This window comes from Schistocerca cancellata, chromosome 3 (assembly GCF_023864275.1).
Source record: "Schistocerca cancellata isolate TAMUIC-IGC-003103 chromosome 3, iqSchCanc2.1, whole genome shotgun sequence".
Lineage (NCBI taxonomy): Eukaryota > Metazoa > Arthropoda > Insecta > Orthoptera > Acrididae > Schistocerca > Schistocerca cancellata.
In genome coordinates this window covers 96,031,835-96,040,985 of record NC_064628.1, presented here as the reverse complement: position 1 = coordinate 96,040,985, position 9,151 = coordinate 96,031,835, and positions in this window count along the sequence as shown.

The window sequence follows — 9,151 nt, the reverse complement described above, 5'->3', positions numbered from 1 at the left end:
ATGCAGCCGTCAATGGTGCCTGTATGGCTGCTTCATGTGGCATGTCATGTCATGTCTGTAGAATTTAATTATGCTGAGAAATCGCTATAACTCCTGATAGCTTTTGGACCATGCAAGATGACAGACAAGCTCTGTATGTTGGATCGTAAGGTTAAACTCCAACTCACCTGACAAAGTGTCCTAGCAATGTTACTTCAGATTGCCAAAGTTGGTACTTGCTGTCATTCGTCACTACCCTGAAATGTTCAAGGCTCTCAAAAATAAGTATAAGTTGGTACTCATTGTCTTGTAGTGATGCACAAAACTTAACGACCATCTAAGTACGAGAAACAGAATGGAACTTGGGAAGTAATTTTATTGGTGACGCGTTACCACATTTGGGCTGCTTTTCTCAAATCGTGAGGCATGAACAAGAATGTGTAGATCCCAAATGGTGTTACCATCACAGTTTTTGGTATGTCAACGGTAACCATGGGAATTTGCAGGTAAGCTTTTTTACCATCTAGAAACTAAGCACAGAAGCACCTGCTACGTTGTATGTTCAGCATTGGGTAACGGTCGGGTAATGTGTGGCTGTTCAGGGCCCAATAATCACCATGTAATCTGTAAATTCCATCTTTCTTAGGAACCAAGTCTATGGGCGAACCCCATGGGTTCTATGGCCTGACTGTGCCTGTTTGCAGTAATTCGTCGACAGCAGTTTTAGCTGCTCATATTCTGTCAGTTGACAGTATGCATACTTTTTGATAGACTGGTGGACCTGGTGTGTTGTTCATTTTGTGCACAGTGTTGCAATTAATGCCTCTACGTTTATATGTCGCCGAAGTCGCATAGAGAACACAGGGACACACGTAGGGGATGCACGCACACTATTAGAAAAATTTATATTACTGACATATATCTGTGGTGAGTTATGCAGTGCAGTAAGCCCCGACTGTCCATGTGTGTCATCCATCGACATTGCACCAGGCGCTGTCTCATTCAAGCAGGATATTTGCAGACAGTGGTGCATTTCTCGCTGTAACTGCCATAGGTGAGGTTGCATGGCAACCAGTCCCCTTCCTAACGAAAGAACTCGAGTTTTCAATTCTAAATTCTCGTTGTGTAGCCTGAGCCTCTCCTTTCTTATTTCTTTAAGCTCATCATCACAATTTGTAATTCAGATGCTCAGATGCTAAAGTCCAATGGTCATTAAGTAATTGGAGGCAGATGATATATATGGAGACTGAAGGGCGTTGTACCAGACTGGTCCCTTCCAAGGTTGCATGTCAATGCGCTGACAGACTGCCACTGATACTGCATACGGACTCTCCACTACTGGTTTGTCGGAGGATGACTGTTGTTAGGTCAGAGAGAGATGAAATTGGTGGAGAAAATCTGTGCCCAATATAAATTCATGAGCATCTGCAACCATAAACTGCAATGGAAATTTATCGTCCAACTTGAGGTTCATTTTGTGCATGGTGGTTCCAGATAGCCTGATGTGAGTATCGTATGTGGCATGCAGTCGGACTACTGACATTGTAAGTTCCAGTTGCGGTTGTTCTCCAAGAACGGTGCTCGCTCCAGACCCAGTGTCGATATGGAAGTATTGATTTTTAGAGATCTCTAACGTGGAGTCTACTATTGTCGCTTGTAAACGGGGCAAAACCTGATGGCTCATGTACTTTAGTAGTAGGTGCCTTTGTTGAGTGTAGCGATCCTCAGTGCCTACTGCTGAGCACGTCTTGTACACTCCTGGAAATTGAAATAAGAACACCGTGAATTCATTGTCCCAGGAAGGGGAAACTTTATTGACACATTCCTGGGGTCAGATACATCACATGATCACACTGACAGAACCACAGGCACATAGACACAGGCAACAGAGCATGCACAATGTCGGCACTAGTACAGTGTATATCCACCTTTCGCAGCAATGCAGGCTGCTATTCTCCCATGGAGACGATCGTAGAGATGCTGGATGTAGTCCTGTAGAACGGCTTGCCATGCCATTTCCACCTGGCGCCTCAGTTGGACCAGCGTTCGTGCTGGACGTGCAGACCGCGTGAGACGACGCTTCATCCAGTCCCAAACATGCTCAATGGGGGACAGATCCGGAGATCTTGCTGGCCAGGGTAGTTGACTTACACCTTCTAGAGCACGTTGGGTGGCACGGGATACATGCGGACGTGCATTGTCCTGTTGGAACAGCAAGTTCCCTTGCCGGTCTAGGAATGGTAGAACGATGGGTTCGATGACGGTTTGGATGTACCGTGCACTATTCAGTGTCCCCTCGACGATCACCAGTGGTGTACGGCCAGTGTAGGAGATCGCTCCCCACACCATGATGCCGGGTGTTGGCCCTGTGTGCCTCGGTCGTATGCAGTCCTGATTGTGGCGCTCACCTGCACGGCGCCAAACACGCATACGACTATCATTGGCACCAATGCAGAAGCGACTCTCATCGCTGAAGACGACACGTCTCCATTCGTCCCTCCATTCACGCCTGTCGCGACACCACTGGAGGCGGGCTGCACGATGTTGGGGCGTGAGCGGAAGACGGCCTAACGGTGTGCGGGACCGTAGCCCAGCTTCATGGAGACGGTTGCGAATGGTCCTCGCCGATACCCCAGGAGCAACAGTGTCCCTAATTTGCTGGGAAGTGGCGGTGCGGTCCCCTACGGCACTGCGTAGGATCCTACGGTCCTGGCGTGCATCCGTGCGTCGCTGCGGTCCGGTCCCAGGTCGACGGGCATGTGCACCTTCCGCCGACCACTGGCGACAACATCGATGTACTGTGGAGACCTCACGCCCCACGTGTTGAGCAATTCGGCGGTACGTCCACCCGGCCTCCCGCATGCCCACTATACGCTCTCGCTCAAAGTCCGTCAACTGCACATACGGTTCACGTCCACGCTGTCGCGGCATGCTACCAGTGTTAAAGACTGCGATGGAGCTCCGTATGCCACGGCAAACTGGCTGACACTGACGGCGGCGGTGCACAAATGCTGCGCAGCTAGCGCCATTCGACGGCCAACACCGCGGTTCCTGGTGTGTCCGCTGTGCCGTGCGTGTGATCATTGCTTGTACAGCCCTCTCGCAGTGTCCGGAGCAAGTATGGTGGGTCTGACACACCGGTGTCAATGTGTTCTTTTTTCCATTTCCAGGAGTGTATTTGGGTGGTTGCAGGGCATGGAGCGGTTGTGTACTACATAGCAAAAGCAGGCGTCAAACCAACACAACAGTAGCTACACCCCTCGCTGCTGCGAGGAATGTTGTTGTTGGCTGCGGGTTTGTCAGTCACGACTGGGTGAAGGTCACTGTCCTCGCAGTGGGGTCTAGTGACTTCACTCTCGAGAGGGTATGTAATTACTCAGGTCTCGTCCTGTGAATGATGTGTCGTGTCAGGAATGTGCTGCTGGCGGTCACTGTTGTCGATCACAAATGAGTACTGTCATTCCTGTAGGATTTCTGAGTTACCTTCCACCTCCGCTCGCTAAATGAATTCCGAAGCAGCTTAATAATGCAGATTTTAATTGTCCCAGATTGGTGTTGGGAGCAATGCAACTAAAGATGTGGACCGACGGAATTTTTGAAATTGCAAATTTCTTAACGCGATCGGATAACCGTTCTATGTTGTGTGATGAGTGAAAATTGTCGGACTTCTTCTTCGCATGACTGCAATTTCAGGTTATACGGTAAGAGAAAAAGAAACTGAAAATTAGTAACAAAGCCATGTCAAAGACGGTCCTGTACCACGGCGAAGTGCTACGTTTCTCCCACAAAAAGGCTGAAAAATCGCAAGAGTAGCACATGGATCCACATGAGTGCTAAAAAGAATCCGTTAAACCTCTGTTACACGATAAATCAGTCAGCCGCAACTTCAACTAAATAACAAGGAATTACAATTACGAACATCTTAAATTGAAAAGAACACGTAGAAAATGTTGTGAGGAAGGCAAACCAATGACTGAGTTTTATTGGCTGAACACTTAGAAAATGTAACAGATCTACTAAGGAGACTGCCTACACTACACTTGTCTGTCTTCTTTTGGAGTACTGCTGCGCAGTTTGGGATCCCTACCGGATAGGATTAACAGTTTACATCGAGAAAGTTCAAAGAAGAGCAGCACTTTTTTTATTAAACCCGAAATAGGGGAGAGAGTGTCACGGAAATGATACAGGATTTGGGATGGACAACATTAAAACAAAGGGGTTTTTGGTTGCGGCAGAATCTTCTCACGAAATTTCAGTTAGCATCTTTTTCCTCCGAATGCGATAATATTTTGTTGACGCCGACCTACATAGGGAGAAAAGTCATCACAATAAAATAAGGGAAATCAGAGCTCGCACGGAAAGATATAGATATTCGTTTTTCCGCGCAGTCTTCGGGAATGGAGCAGTAGAGAATTAGCATGAAGGTGATTCGATGAACCCTCTGCCAGGCACTTAAGTGTGATTTGCAGAATATCCGTGTAGATGAAGATGAAGATGTAGATTATTAACGTAAATATGTGGACTGGTATTCGAACACATTCTCAATAGCCGCTTATTATATTAGAAATTATTTAGAGCTGCAGACAGTGATGCTTAAATGACAAGATCAGGATGGTAAAAGACAAAAGCAAACAGCCAGACATCTCCTAGCTACCCTCGAAGAAAAAATTTAAGGTTGTGCCCAAGTTTACTTGTACAGACAGTATAAATATTGCCAGATGGGCTCTTTGATCCTCAATCGATGTATCAAAATTTTACACAAAAATTTATAGAAAAGGTGTCTTACAGATTGCAAAAGGTCTGTGAGCCAGGAATAATTTGAGTTCCCTCGTGTCGTTTCCGTGCGAAATCATCGGCTATTATGTCTGAGACTCTAATTTAATTAATCGGAGAATCCAGAGTGCGCCGTCTGGCATGAGAGTCAGGTTGATAGAAGCACAGATATATCTCCAAAGCTGAGAAGGGTTCCTGCTGCCCAATTTTTCCTTGTAATTACTTTCAAATGGTTCAAATGGCTCTGAGCACTATGCGACTTAACTTTTGAGGTCATTAATCGCCTAGAACTTAGAACTAATTAAACCTAACTAACCTAAGGACATCACACACATCCATGCCCGAGGCAGGATTCGAACCTGCGGTCGTAGCGGTCGCTCGGCTCCAGACTGTAGCGCCCAGAACCGCACGGCCACTCTGGCCGGCTGTAAATTACTTGTTGCAGCTGTTGCTCTGGTTGTCACATTATTGTTCATATTAAAAAAAAATTATTGAAACTGTTAAAGCAGAAGTAGAGAAATCTTGTTTGAAGCGAAATTGATACTGAAAGTCTTTGATAAGATTAAAATGAATGTACATATTAAGAAAAAGGGTGTAATATTTACTTTTAAATATTGTAAAGATATCTATTTGTTATAATTATTAAATGTAAAAAGGTGCTATAATGTAATAGCTACTGGCACTCACTTAGGGCTGTATGAGATATGTGTAGTATTAAAGATGGAGTAGTTCCGGCAGGAACGGAAAGCTGTGTAAGCGTAGGAAAAGGTGGGAGCGGAAACGTTTGGCGCGCTTTGGCGGGCGCGAACAGTCAGTCGGTGGCCAGTGATCGTAGAGGCAGCACGTACAGCGCCAGCATAGTGCGGAGTGCGCCGTATTGTTGCACCTTGCCTCGGTTGGAATCTGCAGTTTATTACGGCCTGGTTGGGGAGAAAAACGGGCTGTTGATTATAAGATGGATCATCGCTATGCCGGCCTTGGTGGACGAGCGGTTCTAGGCGCTACAGTCTGGAACCGCGTGACCGATACGGTCGCAGGTTCGAATCCTGCCTCGGGCATGGATGTGTGTGATGTCCTTAGGTTAGTTAAGTTTGAGTAGTTCTAAGTTCTAGGGGACTGATGACCTCAGAAGTTAATTCCCATAGTGCTCAGAGCCATTTGAACCTTTTTTTTTTTTTGGATCATCGCTATGAAGAGGAAATAAGTCCGATGTGGATAACTGCTCTTGGCCGTTCTGATATTAATGCAGTTGTTGCCACCAACGCCACCGTCGCTGATCACAGCATACAGGGTACGATATTTTAGCTTGTATTATAGTGTGTGCCAGGAAGTTGAAATGTGCTTTAAGAATAATAACCATCATCCAAATTAACAATTGTATCCACCTGGTAATTTATCCCGCTCATAAACCAAGCAGGATCCTTACCTGGTAAATGAAAATTCCGAGTGACGTGTATTCAGCCAAGACTGTGAAATCTTTAATATATTTTTGACAAATCAGTGATTAATCAGTGAAACAATTGATGGAAAGTATAATAGAGAATTTCATAATTAACATTGCTATTATTTTCTGTGTTAAAATGATTACATAAGATATTGCCAGATTCAGAGACCACATTAGATAAATTGTTTGCTGCTTTCACATTATGTATTAATGAAAGGAAATTCTAAGTTGATGATTAATGGTGATAAATAGTAACGTTAAATAGTTTATAGTGAATCAATGAAATGTTGTGTACCAAAAATGTTGATGTAGAAACCCCCCCCCCCCTGTCCAGAATCACTTTAGTTTACATGAAATCAGTCTGTTTGATTAAGCAATTGGGTGCTGTAGTTTTGTTTCGAGCGGCTAAACTTTTCTTGTATTGCTGAGCCATCTTTAATCTAAATGTAAAGTGAAGTCTGTTAGGTAAGTAGGGAGTTGCAGTCTTTTCTGCTGTCCTACTCAGCTTCACTACGTGTACCTAATTAGATTAGCGAATAATAGTGTACCACCAACAACATATATTGTTATCGATGCAGAATAGTAGTCTAACTACTGTTATTTGCCATACCTCTGAACTAATGACTTATTTGAAGAAACGAGTTAAAGTCTGATAATTATTCCTTAGGTTAACACACACGGTTGTTACACTTGTTTTTGTGGTTTTGCTGTCCGTATAGGTAACTGTATTTTTGTTTGTTACATTACTTATTATTAACAGTATAGTATAAGAATATTACAGTTGGCTTTGCATGACAGTATGTTCTGTAAACCAATTCAGAGAATACAAAATACACGCAAGTATAACATCTGGTTTTACATATTAGGATAGTAAATAACGCACGCAAGTCAAAATAAGGAAGAATATTACATGGTTTCTTGGCAAGTCAGTGGGGCAAATGCAGGCTTTGCAGAGTCGACTTGGCCTTCGCCCAAGGTGATTGTATGATATCACTAATGATGTGTGTGTGTTTCCCTATGTTGCTTAGTAGGCCCACGTACTCGGAAATATCATCGAAGATGCTGTAACTGTATAGTATGAATTCAATGATTATGAACCGTGTTCTGGTTGAAAGGTTGGCAGTTTAGGGTGGAAAGTCGGTCATATATGTGCTCTACAGAAGTCCTCTTGTTGATGTGCTTGAACATGTGGTCTGAGGATGATGGCAGATGAGATTCCTTGGACCATATGTGGCGCTGGTGGAAAACTGAGGGTCTTCTCATGTGGCCCAGCTGACTGGGCCCCACATGACATTATGAACGGATGCTGGATCGTTTCTGACATGGATGGACTGTAAAATCACGCGTGCTGTTGTCATGCAGACATGAATTAGGTGGCGGAATATCGTCCTTTTGGCGTGAGAGAAGATGGGCCTCTTCACCACAGTCGCCAAGGAGGTGGAAAGGCATTACACAATGTTTGTGCTCACGTTCGCCATTGTTGTTGCCAATGGTATTTCGCATAAATCGTAAACTGATCAGGGTGGAAGAAAACATTATGTCCAGATTATTCGAAAAGACGACAGTCGTCCAACGACTCCACTGTCAAATCCGAAAGAAGTCTGATAAAATACATGTGTTACGTTGAAATAGACACTGCTGTTCGTTGCGAAGTCACCACTGTAGTGATTCCTGTGGGAAATGGTCGCAGAATGCTAGCAAATGCAGTTAATACACACTTTATTACTCTCAACGGACGTACAGCACAATGTACGTGCACAGCGAACTGAGCAGGCTAGAGCGTGAAAGGGCTGAACTTTAATCGCAACCAAAGAGTCTTGTTTGTGTATAATTTCTTTGTCGTCGACTGTGAGATCCCCCCAGTTATTGTACCAAATACTGCACCAAGAACAATGTGCTTCTGCTAAATCATTAATGTACCATAGCACGGAAATGGCGTACTGTCATAGCATGCAAGTTATGATACAGAAAGCATCAAATACTAGGAGCCTTCAACTACTGATATGCAATTGCCCATCATTTTATATAAAACATCGTACCAAAAACATTGAGTTTTCGAGAGCTCCTCAATCTGCTGGCGCTCTGAGGCAGCATACCTCGCACACTACAATATAAAAACCACCGTATAAAGAGTTCAAATCCATTTGACGTATTAGAATATGGCGTCTCCTAAATTCTGCTTGTGATGTAGAACCGATGCTGCACTTTATTGGCTACTCTCCACGAAGCAAAAAACAGATGTGGCAAGTTCTTCCTTTCACTTTTTGCAGTGTAGGGGAAGTGGAATTTCACACTGTGACGTCACAGGCTCCACGTCCATTACATTTTCACATCCCGTGAAAGGACACCAGAATATCTGGAGTTACAATTTAATTGCGCTGCCTCCACGCACCTCACGTTTAGTGCAAATTGAGAAATCTAAGTTCTTCCTTTCCTTCACCAAGTTCTATGTTTCTGTTCTTCATTGAGACTATAATGCACTGTACAGAATATATGTTAAACAACTTTACAGCAACGATTTTAGTGCAATAAACCAATTCACAGTGTATGCTTTGCTGTTTGATCCCTCGCATCCTCTTACCTTAGCTCCAGCGTAAATGCTTATTCACGTTGCAAGTCAAGGATGGTGTGCACTAGTGAATCCCCTGCGCATTTTTTGTCAATGCGCGTTTGCCAATGTACATTTTATTCACTTCTCTGTAAAGTGATCTAAATGCAACCTAGAGACTTGTAAACTTTTGACGACTGCAACTGCATACAAATTTGTTCGATAGTGAATAAAGCATTAGTATTTATATACTGGTTTCGAGACAAATTCAGATCTAGGAATAGCCACAATTTTAGGACCATTCTTTATACGCTTTTCAAGAATTCAGCTTAAAATGATCTCTTAATGAGACACTTCTGTATATAAAAAAAGACATTTTTATCTCAGCAGCACATGGATGGAATTTT